The sequence below is a fragment of the Panthera leo genome, chromosome D4, assembly GCF_018350215.1.
Source record: "Panthera leo isolate Ple1 chromosome D4, P.leo_Ple1_pat1.1, whole genome shotgun sequence".
Classification (NCBI taxonomy): Eukaryota; Metazoa; Chordata; class Mammalia; order Carnivora; family Felidae; genus Panthera; species Panthera leo.
Window position 1 is genome coordinate 48,605,953 of NC_056691.1, and position 17,344 is coordinate 48,623,296.

The window sequence follows — 17,344 nt, forward strand, 5'->3', positions numbered from 1 at the left end:
TAAAGCATTTCCAATTACTACATAAGACTGCTGTGCAGACCAGAATACTTAGATTGGCTTTTAAGGGTGTTCACTCCCCAAAAGGAAGCCATGCATCTCTTACTGAATTCCTTAAAAAAGAGCAAGGGGAAACCCTAAGGAAGTGTCCCAGTCCTGATCATACACATTTTCCTCTTGCCCTGTCAAGGAGTGTATCTGCCAAACAGAATGGATGTTCATATCATCTATTAACTCTTCTTGGTGTTGGCATATTCAGACTTTTTAAAAAAAAAATTTAATCTTTATCTATTTTTGAGATGTCTCTCAAAAATGTGTGAGCAGGGGAGGAACAGAGAGAGAGGGAGACACAGAATGCGAAGCAGGCTCCAGGCTCCGAGCTGTCAGCACAGAGCCTGACGCAGGGCTTGAACTCACAAACTGTGAGATCGTGAACTGAGCCAAAGTCGGACACTCGACCGACTGAGCCACCCAGGCGCCCCCATATTCAGACTTTTTTTTTTATCTTCCATTGACTAGACTCCAGGGGGTAGGCGTTTGCCTACCTGTTGTGAAAAAGGTTATCACCTGAAATAAACAGACAAAAACCTCCTTAGTGAAATGAGAGTCCATGGATATGTTTTTAAAAAATAACAAATATATATCACGGATATCTCCACTCCTTATTCCTGTGGCGATGTCAAACGTCACAGCACTGTGGCCAGGCATGTGGAAACCTTCACAAGAGTGTTTCAGGCTATTAGTACCAGCCCATGAGGATGAGTACATGAGTAGAAAGTTTAGGTCCTACCCTATGTCATGAGTTTGGGAAAGCATTCTGGTCTTATAAGGAAAATATACCCAAATAATCTCTATGGGAATAATCTCGTTATAAATGGCATGCCCCTGTCATAATTCTTAGTAATTTGAGATTCTGATGGGAATACTTTCAGGCTTGTCCCTAATTCTAATGTATATGTTCTGTTTAGATAATGCAGTTTCATATTTTACAACAATAGGTTCAACCAGACAATGGAAGTTAGCAGAACAATTTAAAAGTTTGGAAGCGATCAGGTGATATCTAGAAACATTTTAACCTTTTTTAAAAGAATAAATTATGCATGCAATTAAAATATTACTAATAATTCATTTGCTTGAATAGTCATAAACTTTAAATATGATATGTAGCTATTTGATTCTACTCCATTTTTTAATTAGAAAAAAATGAAATCATTTTTAGCATTAAAAATCTTTAATAATGTTTTAAATGAAAGATCATGCCAGTGGTTGTAAAGAACTAATTCTAATTTCTGGAATAAATCAGCAAAATGCATTTCTACTGTTTAGAAAATGTTTCCTAAAAGAAAAAAAAAGCATTTGTATGCAAGCACATGCTTTCCCTTCTTATGCAAATCTCAAAAATGTTTTAATTTTCTTGAAAACTTAATTGACATTATACATAGCAGCGAAGGATTCATACAGAATCACATTTATGTGAAAGCAAAGGTTCCTGTCGAACAGTGCAGACTTGAAAGCCAAACCAGGAAATTATAATAAGCAACCAAGTAAACATTTAAGTAAAACGTGTGCTACAATGATGGTGGTGTAATGGGGTGATTCTCAGTAGAAGCATAGGGGACAGATGACAAGGAAAAATGCTGCTTGAACCCTGTGGTGCTGAGTTTATCTTTCTTATTGTCCCCAAATGTTCACAGTAGATGATGGAGTATTTCTTCCATCTCCTCCTTTTCTATGTCTGCCCAAGGAAAGAGAACAATTCATTGTCTCTCGTAATGCTCTGCTTCTGACAACTTGGAGAGTGCTCCCCAGATACTTATGGACCTCAGTTGACAGAGACTGGGAGGGCGGGCATGGAGGGGCTCCAGCCATTCCCGTGAGCCACACCTGTGTAATCTTTCTCTTCCTGCTTACTGAAACTGCTTCACCAGATGCCACTTCTCCTTCTGAGCTGAATGGGAGAAACCTTAATAGATTTCAGATCTTACCCCTATATGGTTTTAATTCTTTTAATTCACAAAAGGCAAGATTTAATTCTCCCTTTCACTGTAAAATTGAACTGGATTCCCTAGGACAGTCAGAAAGCTATTCTCATCATCACACTTGGTGCAGAATCATTAACCTTTCTAATTTATCTTAATCTCATGTTCTCAAATTGGCCACAAAAATCCCAAATTCACTTCTGCCCCATAGTCTTGCCTCTCTGGAACACTGTCTTCTTCATAGATCTGGACAGACCTGTTTGAAGGCCTTAATGTATCATTCAAACTTCTATGGGAGTGCCCACGTCTTCTTTATTGAAATTTCACATTGAGACACAGCTCAGACACGTAAAAGGTAAGGAGGATCCAGTGAGCATATTTGTATATCACCTGTGGCCCCAAGGAGCACAGACTGAGGCAGAATATGCAGTGAGGAAAACACAGGGTCTAGAATTGGACCCTCTGGGTTTGAATCCTGACTCTGCCACATACTGGCTAAGTGGCCTTGGCAAATTATTAAAACTTTCTGTGCCTCTAAACTCTCATCTGCAGAATACTGCAAAATAATATTAGAAACAAAATTCTAGCTTTACTGGGAGTAATGAATGTATTAATATATGTAAAACCCTTGGACGTGTGCCTGGTATTTAGTAAAGCACAGTGTAGGTATTTTCTATCCTTATTTAAAAAATAAAACTGGTTGAATGCAGTTAAATCACCCAATGCTTCCTCTATCTATATTTATCTAGGGATACGTAAATAAAATACACACCATACACACACATACACACACACACACACACAAAGGAATGGTATGTTTTACATATATATAAATATACACACATAAATTTACATATACTTATATATATATAAATTTAGTATACAATATTGCATATGTTTTAAATCTTCAAGTGTTACCATACTATGTGTATTCTTTGGTAACTCACTGTTACCCTCAGTATTATACTATGAGATTTATTCATATTGAGACTGGTGGCTCCAGTGAATTCATTTCTAATTAATTCATTCAAGAGTTCTAGTATGTGAAATATACCACAATTTTATTATCTTGTCTCTTTTTAATAAACATTCATGTGACTTTTAATTTGTGCTATGAAAACACAGCTCTATGAACATTGTTTAGATGGCCCTGTATTCCTGTGTCTCATGTTTTCTGTACTGTACGTACTCATAGGGGTAGAAATGCTAGGTCTTAGAATATGTGGCTTCTACTTTCTTAGACAGTAGCAAATTGTTTTTTCAGGGTTGTTAAAGTCATTTGTTCTTTGGATACCTATGTTTAAGACTTTCCGTTGTGTCACATATTCACCAAAACCACTACTTAGCATTTTTAGAGTTCAGTATTTTTGTGAATATCCTAGTGCGATATACACAATGATTTATCATTGTGTATGTTATGAAATATTCTTATTCTTGTCCATTTCAGTATGTTTGCTATGTTTACTGACTATTCATTAAAAAAAAACCTTTTAATGTGTACTCATTTTTGAGAGAGAGGGAGAGCAATCATGAAGGGGTTGAGGGGCAGAGAGAGAGGGAGACACAGAATCCGAACAAGGTTCCAAGCTCTGAGTTGTCAGCAAAGAGCCTGACAAGGGGCTCGAACTCATGAACTTCAAGATCATGACCTGAGCTGAAGTCAGAAGCTTAACCGAGTCACCCAGGCGCCCCACTGACTATGCAAATTTTCTTTTGTGAATGTTTATTCGCCCACATTCCATGTTGTCCTGTTCTTGATTTTGTAGAATATTCCATATACCAGTCATTTGTTGTTTATATGTTTCAAATATCTTAGACAAACACTTATGTTTTCTTTGTTTTTAGTGATCTAATACCCACAACTTTAACATTTTAATATAATCACCAATATATTTTTAATAATTTAGGATATTGGAATTTTGTCTAATAAACATTTAACTTATGGTAAAGTGAATTAAAACAAAATGCACCATTTATATCTAATATGATGTTATTTATATTGAAAATATGGGGGTGACTGGTGGCTCAGTTGGTTGCACATCTGGCTCTTGGTTTTGGCTCAGGTCATGATTTTGCCAGCTCGTGGGATTGAGCCCTATGTCGGGCTCTGTGCTGGCAGCGTGGAGCCTGCTTGGGATTCTCTCTCTCTTTTCTCTTTCAAGTTGAATAAACTGCCCCTCCCTGCCCCCTCTCTTTCAAATTGAATAAATAAACTTTAAAAGAAATATATGTATGAAAAAGGTTTGAAGTAAAAGTCTGATATAAAGTGCTGCTATAGACTGAATGTTTGTGTCTCCCCAGAAGTCATATGTCGAAATCCTAAACCCTAAGGTGACTTTGTTAGAATGTAAGGCCTTTGGTAGGTGATTAGACCATGATGGTGAAGCCATCATGAGAGGATTGGTATTCTTATAAATGAGACCCCAGATAGCAAACTTGCCCATCTACCAGTTGAGGACATAGAGAAAGCAGCCATCCATGAACCAGCAACTGGGCTATCACCAGGTTACCCAATCTGCTGGCACCTTGATCTTGTAATTTCCAGCCTCCAGGACTGTGAGAAGTACATGTTCATTGTTTATAAGCCATTCGGTCTCTGGTATTTTGTTCTAGAAGCTTAAACAGGTGAAGACCAGTGGCTTCTACTGTATAATGTTATTCTAGGCAAATTTTTCATCCAGTTTGCGTGGCTCTTCACAAAAGTCTGTTGGTTTATAACTATTCTACCAAGAATTCCATAAGTAATAATAAAAGTTTGGGAGGCTGTGAGTTGTTCTGCAGGCACAACACACATACATACTCACATGGACTCAAGGCAGCCATCTAAGTGTCAGGATGGAAGGCACTGGGAAGAAAATACAATCCATGGAGTGTGACTTCCTCTTCACTTGGAATCCTGTGGGGATCATACTTACTGAAGATCTTCTGCTGATTAAAATGGCAATCTCTGTTGAATCAGTATGCAAAACACACCCTACAGCCTTCATCCAGAGTCTTCAAGTGTTTTGATAAAAAGTCTCCTCTGATTGAGTGTGCTAAGGTCTCTCCTCCTGATTAGGTCACCTCCCTTGATGATCATAATTCTTAGTGTCACAACAACACAGAAACAACAATAAAGCAATGATAACAACAAAGCCTTCTGGGCATTGACATTGCTTTTCATCTCTGCAACTTGCATGGTTTTGTAAATTGTCTCCACTTTGTAAATGTGCAGAGGTGGACTACTGGGCTTCTTTTCAAACAGGAACTTTTATCTAACAAATGATGCCATCAAAATCAGACAGTAGTGGGGGTTCCTTTACCCCTCTCCTGGCAACGCACTTTTATCATTATTCTCCAACTGGTAAGTTGGAACTGTTTGCTCCAGAGAGATTAGACAGGACATAGTTCATTTTTAAGGATGTTCTATTGGTGCATTGTGAAATGTGGAAATTCTCTAGTGAGTCTGGACAGGTAAGTAGCTCCTAACACTAATGTAAAGTCTCTCCAACCTGAAATGAATATGGATTTATCTCAGTTACACACTTTGGGATAAAATATGGGATGCAATTGCTATGGAGCCGTGTAGTAAGTTTCCTAACCTTTCCTGTAAGCTCTAACATCCCACCCTCCAACATATTCCTTATAGGTTCGTCTCCATATTTAGCTGTGTATGGAGAACATCTCTCCAGTCCCTCTCTTGGTACCCATGGGAACCAAACTGTCAGGCCATTGCTTTTGCAGGGAAACAGACAGATATATAGGAAATTACAAACTTGGGGATGTTAAAAAATGTTCCAGACATGCTCCTTGGTTAACAGTCCCTGACTCCCTTCTGGGATGGTAACTAGACACCATATTGTTTTTATGGCTCCAAGAAGACCAATTCTTCCCCAGTGTAGACTGAGGAGGCAATCCAAGGGAGAAATATAAATGTCTATTTTTCTCATTTGGGCAGTTTCCATGTCTGGGGATTTACACTGGGTAATACTCATTTTCTTAAGCCTCTACACCTCACTGAAAAACCCTTTGAATATTTCTTACCTACCCAGAGAATCAAGTAGCTTCTTTGTGTTCCACATCTGTTACCTAAATGTTTTCTGTGGGGTGAAATGTGCTATTGGTATCTTGGAAAATTGTTCAATGTTTTTATTTAAAACAAAATAGAATTTGTAACAACAAAAACAGGTGTTTCTCTAAACTCTGCCTCCTACACACACACACACACACACACACACACACACACACACAAATTCTGTGTGAATGTAGACCTATTCATACCACACTATAAAAGTAACAAAATCTATAGATATTGTTTCATCATCATTATTATTATAGCTGCTATATACCTCATGATTTTTTATACAACTTTAAAATATTTAACATGTATGGAAACAGAGCTCCTGATTTTGTTAATCAGAATTTAAATATTTCAAGTAACATTTTTTTGTTTGTCATGAATTTAGTACTCATTATCTTCGGTGAGGTCTGCTATTCATTTATGATAATATCAAATTAAGTATTATTGTTAATTGAGCTGTTAAATTATGAAATTGAAAATTAATCCAGTGATATGCAGGTAGTAGTTCATTCATCCTAATAAGTTAGCTTTCTGTTAGTCATCAAAATTATTTATTCAGCTTGCATGGTATGTGTTCAAAAGCGAAACTAAGTAGGCACAAAAGTTCTATGTATTGTTTTAATATTGATTTCCATGGATCCAGCCTATTCAACTTAAATTGGACCTTAGAGAAATTAATGTTCCAATTACACATAAGAAAATGAAACTCCAAAAGTTCAATGACCTTGTACAGACCTATGACAAAAACCCTGATTTCTGAATTTCTAGTCACCGAATTATAAATCTAGGAACTGACAAAAGTCTCTGTCGCTAACAAGTCCTAGAAAATTTTCTACCTTCTATTGCCATATCTTAATTACAAAGTATGGAGGCCAGCTAGATACTTTCTAAAGTAATACTGGTCCTAATATTTTGGTCCTAGTGTTCTGTGATTGCATTAATACCTGTTCTACCAAGCCAACTTGCCTTCTTCAGATATGCAGATTACAATTAATTATTCTTCAGATATGCAGATTACAATTAAGAGCTCTCACCCTCCAGGGACACCTGGGTGGCTCAGTGGGTTAAGCGTCAGACTTTGGCTCAGGTCATAGTCTCACAGTTCATGGGTTTGAGCCCTGTGTCAGACTCTGTGCTGACAGCTCAGAGCTTGGAGCCTGCTTCAGATTCTTTGTCAACCTCTCTCTCTGTCCCCCTCTTTCAAAAATAAATATTAAAAAATTTTTTTTTAAAGCGCTCTCACCTCCCGCCTCAGAAGGACTAGTTCTGTACTTGGAACTGGGGATTCTTTTCCATTAATGGAGAACAGTTACCATATGAGCTTTCAGATAAAAAATAGTATTCTAACTTATGTGTTTGCACTGCAGATGATACACATTTCAGGTATAGAAATATAATTCCTCTAGTTTCCTCTCCAGAGTTGAGGAGTAAGCAGTCTTTCTGTGGAATATTAAAAATGCAATATTGATTTTTGGCTAAGTAATTTGATCATTTAGACACATTAATCAATGCAGTTTTCAGAGCGCATTGAACAACTGGTGATCAGTGATATGGCAAGCATATTCAGTCAATGGTCAAGACATTCAGCAAGATGGTAGGCAGAAAGGGTGTCTAGAAATCTTAAAGTGGTTTGATATCCCTAAGATACTATATTTCCATTGAACCAATGAAGAAATGACCTAGGTGAAAATGGCATACAGGTGAATGTTCAAGCATTTCTACTTTAGGGATGACAGATGCATATGTGAAACTTCAGAGATTTCCAGGAAGCACATTCAGAAACTAGTTTATTCCTGTAGGTGACACATGTGACAGTTATGTCAAACAACCCCTTTGGGATGGGCCACATGAGACAGAGTATTCAGTGGCTGCATTCTTTCTACTAAAAGTGTGATCCACTGATGGGCTACCTGGCAACTCATGAATATTTGTTAGAAATGCAGAATCTCAGGCACCCCTTTGTCAAAAATACTAAAGGAGATTCTGCTTTTTACATTTTTAAAAATGTTTTATTTTATTTTTGAGAAGAGCGCGTGCATGCTTGAGTGGGGAAGGACAGAAAAAGAAGGAGACAGAAGATCCGAGGTGGGCTCTGTGCACTGACAGCAGCGAGCCCGATGTGGGGCTCAAACTCACAAACTGCAAATCATGACCTGAGACAAAGTGAGACACTCAACAACTGAGCCGCCCAGGCACCCTGAGCTTCCGCTTTTAACAAAAATGTATATACACCTTACAGTTTGTGAGGCACTTGCTTGGAAACTTTCTAACTTTAAAAATTGTGTTCTCCAAAGTCAGGCCAAAATAGCTAATAATTAACATTCATTTTGGGGGGATGCTGCAAATTTCTTCAGCATGGAGGACACCTTTCTCCAGAAGAGGTATTTCCTCTATCTCATTTTCCCCTGGAGGTCAGAGGCCAGCAGGCAAATTGACGTTGCCACCAAGAGCTTCTGCTCTGCCCCCATATTGGGCCTGTTTCATACTGTGATGTTTGCATTTGGGAGTTTCCTTTGCTACCAACTTTATTATTCTTCACCCCAAGAACTTTGATGTGAAATCCTATTGACAAGCGGACCCTCCACCACTCTAAATGGACCCTCCTCCATTTGAAAATTTCGAAATTTTAAGGAAATAAAAAGAGGTTATTTTCTATGAAGAGGTCAGTGAAACTTGGGGCAGTGTGTGTGTGTGTGTGTGTGTGTGTGTGTGTGTGTGTGTGTGTGTGTGTCTGTTTCTCTCTTGATGAAAAAAAAAAAAGTGTTTTACTTCTTGTCAACATCTGTAATTCAATCACAGAAGCTTTCTCTTTCCCTGGCCAAAATGCCTTTTTATTTCTGGACTCAAGAGAAATTATTTTCTCTTTATACTACAAACTAAACCAGATTCATTTTCACTGTTTTTGTCAAATCTCAGAGAACCATGATCCTTTTTATAGCACTCATCTAAATGTATAATACACCCTCACTTGTGACACTGATTATTACTATCTTGCTATGAGAAAGCAGCAAGTGTGTCTCATTTCTCCATATTCCTTCTGCTTAGCACAATGCCTGACCCACAAGAAGGATTTAATAGTATTTGCTGATTAAATGAACAAAGGAATACGAGACTCAAAGAGGTTAAGTAATTGCTCACAATGTCACCCAGACATGAAATGTTTCTAACTACAAATTCTGTGCTTCTTCTTCTACACTAGTGTTCTTCCCAAGCTGGCTGCATCCCAAACCAATTAAATGAGAATCTCTGAGTATGGAATCCTTGCATTGGTATCGTTGAGGTCCTCCAAATATTCTAAGTGCTACTAGGGTTGAGAGCCACATCCTTTTCTTTGCATTCTTGTCTAATAATATAATGATACAAAATCTTCTAGTATAATAAAGAACATTCATTATGGAAGTCAAAATAATCTTGTAAATTGGTAGGGAAACACCCGTAATGAAAAATATTTAGTCTCTCGGGCCACCTGCTGGGTGGCTCAGTCAGGTAAGCAGTTAAGCGTCTAACTCTTGATCTCTGCTCAGGTCATGATCTCACAATTCATGAGATCGAGCCCTGCATTGGGCTCTGTGCTGACAGCGTGTGGAACCTGTTTGGGATTTTCTCTCTTCCTCTGTCTCTGCCCCGCCTCAGCTCTCTCTTTCTCAAAATAACTAAACTTAAAAAAAAGAAAAAAAAAGAAAAGAAAGAAAATTGTTTAGTCTCAAGTAATGAAATCTCAAAAGGAACTTGCTACCTGTCTTTAACTATTTGAAAGGTTTCTTTTATAAGTGGGATTATACTTTCTCTTTGTATTCTCAGGAGACAGGACCTAGTCACATGTGTGCGAGTTTCAGGAAGGCAGTTTGAGGCTCAATGTGAGGAAATAACTTTTTAGAACTTGAACACTAAAAATATATTGGGCCAAATTTGGAGATGATTTAGAATACATTCTTGGAGATGTTTTGATACATCTTGTTAGGTGGGTTGATAAAGTATAAATGCCGAATTAGGTTAGTTAGAACCCCACTGCATGAGACTCGGTGATTTTGTGTGAATTGGAATATACGTAGGTTTTATTTAAAAAATTTCAGTGATAACAATACTAAAAATAATGATAGTGAATATATTTTGAAAGATTATCGTGGGCCCAGCACTATGTTAAACAATTTATATTATTGTATTACCTCTGATAAGCCAAGCAACAATCTGATGATGCTGGTATACTTAATAGCTCCATTTTAATAGGGAGAAAACACAGACCCAGAGATATTAGTAAACCTGCACAAAATAATTACCCAGAAATTATTGAAACAGGGATTCAAATTCAAGCAGTCTATCCTTGAAGCCTGAATTCCAGGTCATTGGGTTCCAGTCATCCACACAGATTGTCAGTATTTAGCAAACAACTGAATACCACTGTTACCCTTTATAGACATGCATAAATTTAATCTACATGCTTTCAGATACAAGAGTAAAGTTATTAGAGAAGAAGAGATAAAATTCATTTCTTCTCTGAGAAACGGAGCCATTGTAACCACATGTTTGAAACAGCAAAGGATGAAACTCTGTTTTGTTGGATGAAGATGTTGAAGAGATATGCTTGATCTTTACACTGAATGATTGAAAGACCAGCTGAGGTGGAGCTTCTTAAAACCTCAAGTCAGAAGTTTTAATCAAATAAAAATGTTTTACAGTCTTCTGAATGATATCGCCACCAATGTTTAAGGATAATAAAATACTCTCTTTGTCTGGATCTTCCTAGGTATTTTTGTTATTAGATCTGTAATAAACCCCCAGTTGACCTCCTTTTGATGCTTAGAACCTGGTGTGGGTTTTCTTACATGTATCATCCTAGGGTTAAATATGTTGAACATGTATGTCTCTGTATGTCCTTGGGAAATGAGTGCTCTGGTGTTTGTATTACCTAATGGCCATTCCAAAACCTATATACTCCAAGAGTAAATAAGTTAAATATCTTTGCTTTTAGACTGGGGGGAGGGGGAAATAGAGTATCTCCCTGATTAACTTTATAAACTTTTATACCTTATGCTGAAAACCCCAGTTTACTTTTCTCTAAAGTGGAGAAAGTTATGCCAACTTCAATAGATTCAATGAGGGTGAAATGCAATAATTATCTAAAATACATACTTGACATTTTAGTTCCTGGTCCTCAGCTTATGTTAAGCAAGTTTTAATTGCCTTTCTCTTTCTTTCTTTTATTCTTTGTTTCATCCTCTTTAAAATGGGGTCAATATAACTCCCCAACTTAATCCACAGTGCGTCATGAAGGTAAAAGTGAATTTATATAGGTTCATATGCCATGAAAACTATAATTAACTATTTGCACTTACCACTGTTAGTCATCCCCCTTTTAATTATTTAGTTATCTATCACTGTTGAGTGGCTCTTATATTTTGAGTCTTCAGAAACAAATTTTGAGAAAGGGCTCTACTTTTGTTAGAAATACTACTAAGAAAAAAAAAACTTAATAAAGTTGAATAAATACCTAAGTTTTCCCAGGGAGTTAAAATGCTGGAAAGTGCTAAGGAATATTGCTCTAGTAATCGCCATCTGCATCCCGTTCAGATCTGTTCTCATCTTTCTGAACAGTTCCATTGTTAAGTGGCAATGGAGGTCACTCTATAGCCAAAGAAAGTCTCTCTTCTCCCCTGTTTAGTCCTAGTTGGGATTAAGTTCCCTGTTGCCATTGTCTACAGAAGGTGAATATTTCTGCTAGCATCGGGGAAATTGATGCATTTCTCTTCTTGTTCAAGCTTCTTAAGGCCCTGCTGTTTCAACTCTTTTTCTTCATAAACATCTGCTTCCTCTCCATGCACACATTATTTTGATTCCATTTGAAACTTTTACTACAATGGTGAACGGCTTGTGTTTGTTTTTCTTTACTAGAAATACACACACAGAAAGGATGCAACTTTGGTGTGAAGTTAGGCCAATAACTCTAATAGAACACTCCTTAGAACAAGAGCAATGTACGCATTTTCCCCCAAATAAATCATGTTTACATTCACCTGATAGTGACAAAGAGACAGAAGAACTATATTCGACAAAGCATATTTATTATTATGAAGTTTTCAATAAATAGGACAGAGAACAGGCTGTGATAAATTATGTTTTATTTAGGAGTGCATTTTAAAAAATTGTTAATAAAAGGACTATTGACTTCAAATAAAAGGCATAGTACCTAGTTATTTTTTATATACATCATCAAAGAGAGAAAGCTACAAACAAGTTTTACCCCAATACTTGATATTAGCCAAAATAATGGACTTAACTTTTCCAGGGAGTAAGAGTGAATTTTCCTGTCATCAATTTAATGAAAGTAAATAAAACATCATCACAGATTAAAATAATAGTTTGGTGAATATGTCCTTCTGTACATTATTTTTGTAAACTTAAAAAAAAATGATTATCAGCTGGAGTGTGCAGCTTAAAGGAAAAAAGGTAGCTTTTGTTTACCCCCAAGGAGAAAATAGCTACCTATTTTCTGGCCAGCAAGAAACATTCTGCCTTGGCTTTAGGAGTAGGAATAAAGAAGTTTCATCCTGAAAATTTGGAAAGCACACTGCAGAAGTGTAAAACTTCAGCTGAGTGTCCAATTTTATATTTTCAACTCTCCAGATCCTCATATTGAGAGCCCATTTATACACAGACTGATTTGTTTAGGCTGGAAGAACTGGCTTTCTCACCAAAAATCACTCAAAATCATCAGGAATTTTAAACCTTAGCCAAGGGGAATAAGCTTCCAATTCCCTAGTATCCACAGTTTAAAACAAACAAGGGCTTCTGCAAAAATAGTCAGGGATATTTAGGACATTTCACCCAGATATCATGCTGGTAATTTTCTCCTATAAACAGAATGAACTGGTGGTGATTTTCTATCTCCCTGATGCTATTTCAAAGGTAGTTTTTTACATCTTTGTTGTAACAGTTGGTGGTTTATACTGAGATTGATCTGTATTTGTTTAGAGATTTGTTTTGTTATGTTTTTTTTTTTTTGGTTTATTTTTTTTCTTTTTCTCTTTCTTTTTTTTTCCCCCTCATAGTTTTGTTTGTTATGTAACAAAGCAGTGGCGTATTGAAAAGGTCAGGGCCTTTTTTGTCAGGTAGAACTGAGTCCCAGTTATTCTACAACTTGTGATTTTGAACAAGCTTTCTAGACTTTCTAAATATCAACATTCTCATTTATAAAACCAGGGTAATAAAATCCATCTTGCAATGCTAGAGGTAAAAGTCAAGGGGCGCCTAGGTGGCTCAGTCAGTGAAGCATCTGACTCTTGATTTGGATTTGGGTCATGATCTCAAGGTCCGTGAGTTTGAACCCCACATTGGGCTCTATGCTGACCCCTCAGAGCCTGGAGCCTGCTTCGGATTCTGTGTCTCCTTCTGTCTCTGCCCCTCCCCTGCTCGCACTCTGTCTCTGTCTCTGTATCTCTGTCAAAATAAGTGAATAAATATTTTTTTAAAAGTTAAAAAACTCAGCATAATACCTAACACTTAGCCAGTGCTTTACTGTTATTATCTGAGTAAACAAAATGAAGACCAACACTGACAAGAATCCATCAAGATATGCTATTTTGAGGCAGAAGGGAGGACTGATGAGATGTCTATGTACTTTTCATATTTAAAAAAATGTTTTCCAGATCCCTAAAATATCCATTGATGCTTTGGATCATTGTAATAAAATTTAGGATGATAGATTTGCAAAATAAATAAATAAAGGAACATCTGTTTATCCCATGGACTCAAACTGTTTTCCTTAAGAATTTCATAAACTGTTATATTTAAACTTTTCTGAAACTTATTCCTTGTTCCAATATTTCCCCCCTTCAGAGCACCTTATATCAAGTAAGTAAAAGACAATTTATCCAGAATCATTCTAGCATGTCACAGTCCTATTTAGTGTTGTGGTGAATAAAATGACAGCTCACAAATCCTCGCACTGTTTTCAGTCAGGGCTTTCGGTCCACAGTTCAAATGAAACTTCAGCATTTTCCCTAATGTCCAAAGTAATTTGGCAAACAGAATTTGGAAAAAGAACATTTTTGCTTCTGCTATGCAAGGCCCACGTGCTCCATAAATATTATTTAGCATCTCCATGGTGCATTCTGCATGCACTCTGCTTTAGAATCATTGCTATGGCCATTAGCATAAAAATGCTTTCCTCCAGTCTTTTTTTTCCCATGCTTTAGCTTTGAAATTTTATCCTTATTCATAGTTCAAGAACTTTGCAAACAAATAGGATGCTGCATGGAATACTTTAGGCAGCTTGGATCCCAGTACTAATCTGCACTTTGTAGCATGAAACGAAAGTTAAGCAAGCATGTGGCCAAAGACTGTAGCAAAAATAATATTGTGCCACAAGAGGTAAGAACAGAAATATTTATTAAGGTCACTGACTCTAAAATTATTGTTTGTTTCTCTTATAAAATTTAAGTCCAATCATAAATATAAACATATTTGTCCTGTTTGTGTATATGTATTATATATATGTATTATATACATATATAATATATGTATAAAATATGTGTATTGTATTATATATGACTATGGATAGTATACATTTGCCTCATCATATAATTTTATTACCTATATATGTATTTAGTTAAGTGTGCATATATATTTAACTTAGTGTTATATTTATATAACATATATATATATATATGCATATATATTCTTCTTGTGTTTCTTTTTTTTTACTTTTATATTGATCACATATCTTATATGATATGTTAATAGAAATACCTGAAGGAAATTGCAAAATCAAGGCAAGGATAGGATTAGTATAGAAAAATGTATACATAGAGTTCTTTGTAGCGTATAAATTGTGAGCTAAACATTTGTTAGGAAACAAAGCAGAGAGGAGGACACAGTCTGTCACAGAAGCCACAATGCTCATGGGAGAAAACCAAGTAAATTGCCCAACACAGCTTTTTCTGATTCTGAGACTTGAGGGAAGCTTTTTCTGTGAAGTATTAAAAAAGATATGTGATGGGGGTGCCTGGATGTCTCAGTCCGTTAAGCGTCTGACTCTTGATTTCAGCTCAAGTTGTGATCTCACGATTTATCAGATGGAGCCCTTCATCGGGCTCTATGGTAACAGCATGGAGCCTGCTTGGATTCTATCTTCCCCACTCTCTCTGCCCCTTATGTTCCCTCCCATTCTCTCAAAATAAATAAATTAACATTAAAAAAAGATAAATGATGAAGTAGAGGGAGGGAATAAGTTTTTTTGTTTTTTGTTTTTTTGGTTTTTTTTTTCTACAGATTTTGACCACTGAGATTACACACAAAATATGGGACTCCTAATATGTGGCTTCTTTTTCTCATATGGATCTCTTATGCAAATTAAAAGAAAATATAAGTCTGTGAGTCAAGTTTTCCTCTGTAGAATATTATTACCATATTCTGAAATGGCATATATCTTAATGGAGGCATTCTTATTTCACATAACAGACATAATTTTAAAGATTTGAGTGAGAATCAAATTTTGGTAAAAGAGAGTCTATATTTTAAATAATAACATGTTTTTATTTGTATCCTCACAGTTGAGTCCTGTGATAAACAGAAGTTCTCAATTTTAACGAAGTCCACAGAAAGGAAGCAGAGGGGGAAAAAACTCATTAAAAAAAAATGAAAATTGTTACCTTATCAAAAATGGTGACCAAGTGGCCCATAAATCTGTCAATATATTCTTAATATCATCAGCCATCAGGAAATACAAATTACAAAAACTATCAGATATAACTGCACGCCCATCATGACTCAAACAAATGGAAAGGCACACATGCATTTATTAAAAGAAGTATATACAAGAATATTAATAGCAGCACTTACCATCCTAGCTGCAGGATAGAAACATGCAAATGTCCATCAACAGTGTAATGGATAAATGTGTTGTGGTTTATTCATTCCATGAAACTCACTAGGGCAGTAAGATTTCACAGACTCTCGCTACACAAAACAATGTGGGTCACCCTCACACACAGAAGGTTAAAAAAGACCTACAAAAGGACCATCCTACATGACTCCATTTATATGAAGTTCAGCATTAGGCATCATTAATCGATGGTGAGAGAAGGCAGAGTAAGTAGTTACCATTAGCGGGTGATGGGGAAGGACTAATTGAGGAAACGTGGGGAGGTTTCCAGGGCACCTGCAGTGCTTGGCTCATGGCTGTACCTATTAGGGAACTTCATCTCGCTCCACAATTATTATTTGGTAATTCCATATGGGCTCTTCAAAATGTCAAAATTAGGGGGACTTCCTATATAGAATAAGTCAAGTTTGTTAATAAAGCAGACTAAAACATAGAGAATAAAGCCTCAAAAGTGTGTGCATCTTTACTGTGTAATGCAGTTTCTCACAGCTGCTGTGAAGGCTGTTCTTTATATCCACCTCCCTTAATAGTGCTTAGTCCACTGTATTGTTATTCGTCTCCTACATCTTTTGTCACTTTGATTAGCCTGGATACTTCTTTCAGTAAAGGAAAGAAGTATTGCAAATACAGGACTGTTAATTTTCTTTGCTGTACTCTTTAGCAATCGGCAGCTTCCAGGCAAGCCCCATCTTTTCTGTGGTGTGTCGAAGAACCTCTCTGCCAAGCCCTGACAGCATGGTGCTGAGCAGTTATCACAGAGCCCACACCAGCGAGCAGGTCTATACTCCATGTCTCTGCCGTCACACTGACCCACTCCTACCATCATGAAGATTGGGCAAGGTGTGGACCTAAAGCCAATCAGATCTCTCTCTCAGAATTTTGTGAAATGGGTTCAGGGCTAGAAATCAGTTGTCTGGTTTTTTTCTTGGTTTGTTTGTTTTTTTCTGATGATGAGAAAACATATATTTTCTAAGATAATACAACTTTGTTCTGCCAGGCGCAGAGTGGAATAGACAGGCTACTAAGCATATAGAGTTAAAAATGAATCAGAGAGGGATGCCTGGGTGGCTCAGTTGGTTGAGCAACTGACCTCTGATTTTGGCTCAGGTCATGGTCCCATGGTTGAGGGGATGGATTGATCCCCAAGTTGGCTCCACGCTGAGCATGAAGCCTGTTTAAGATTCTCTTACTCTGCCCCTGTCCCTGGCATGTGCAAGCTCTCACTCTGTATCTCTTAAAAAAAAATGAGAGATAAAGATGAGACCATGTTACCTTGAGAGCCAGAGAAAAGTAGCTTCCTTTGTTTATAACTTTCTTTTTCTTCTTCTAACTCCATGTGAAGCCAAGCTATACTTCTTCTCTTACCCATAGATGTATCATGTTAGTTTAATGTGGCTTCTCCATCTTCTATTATTTGCAAAATCATGC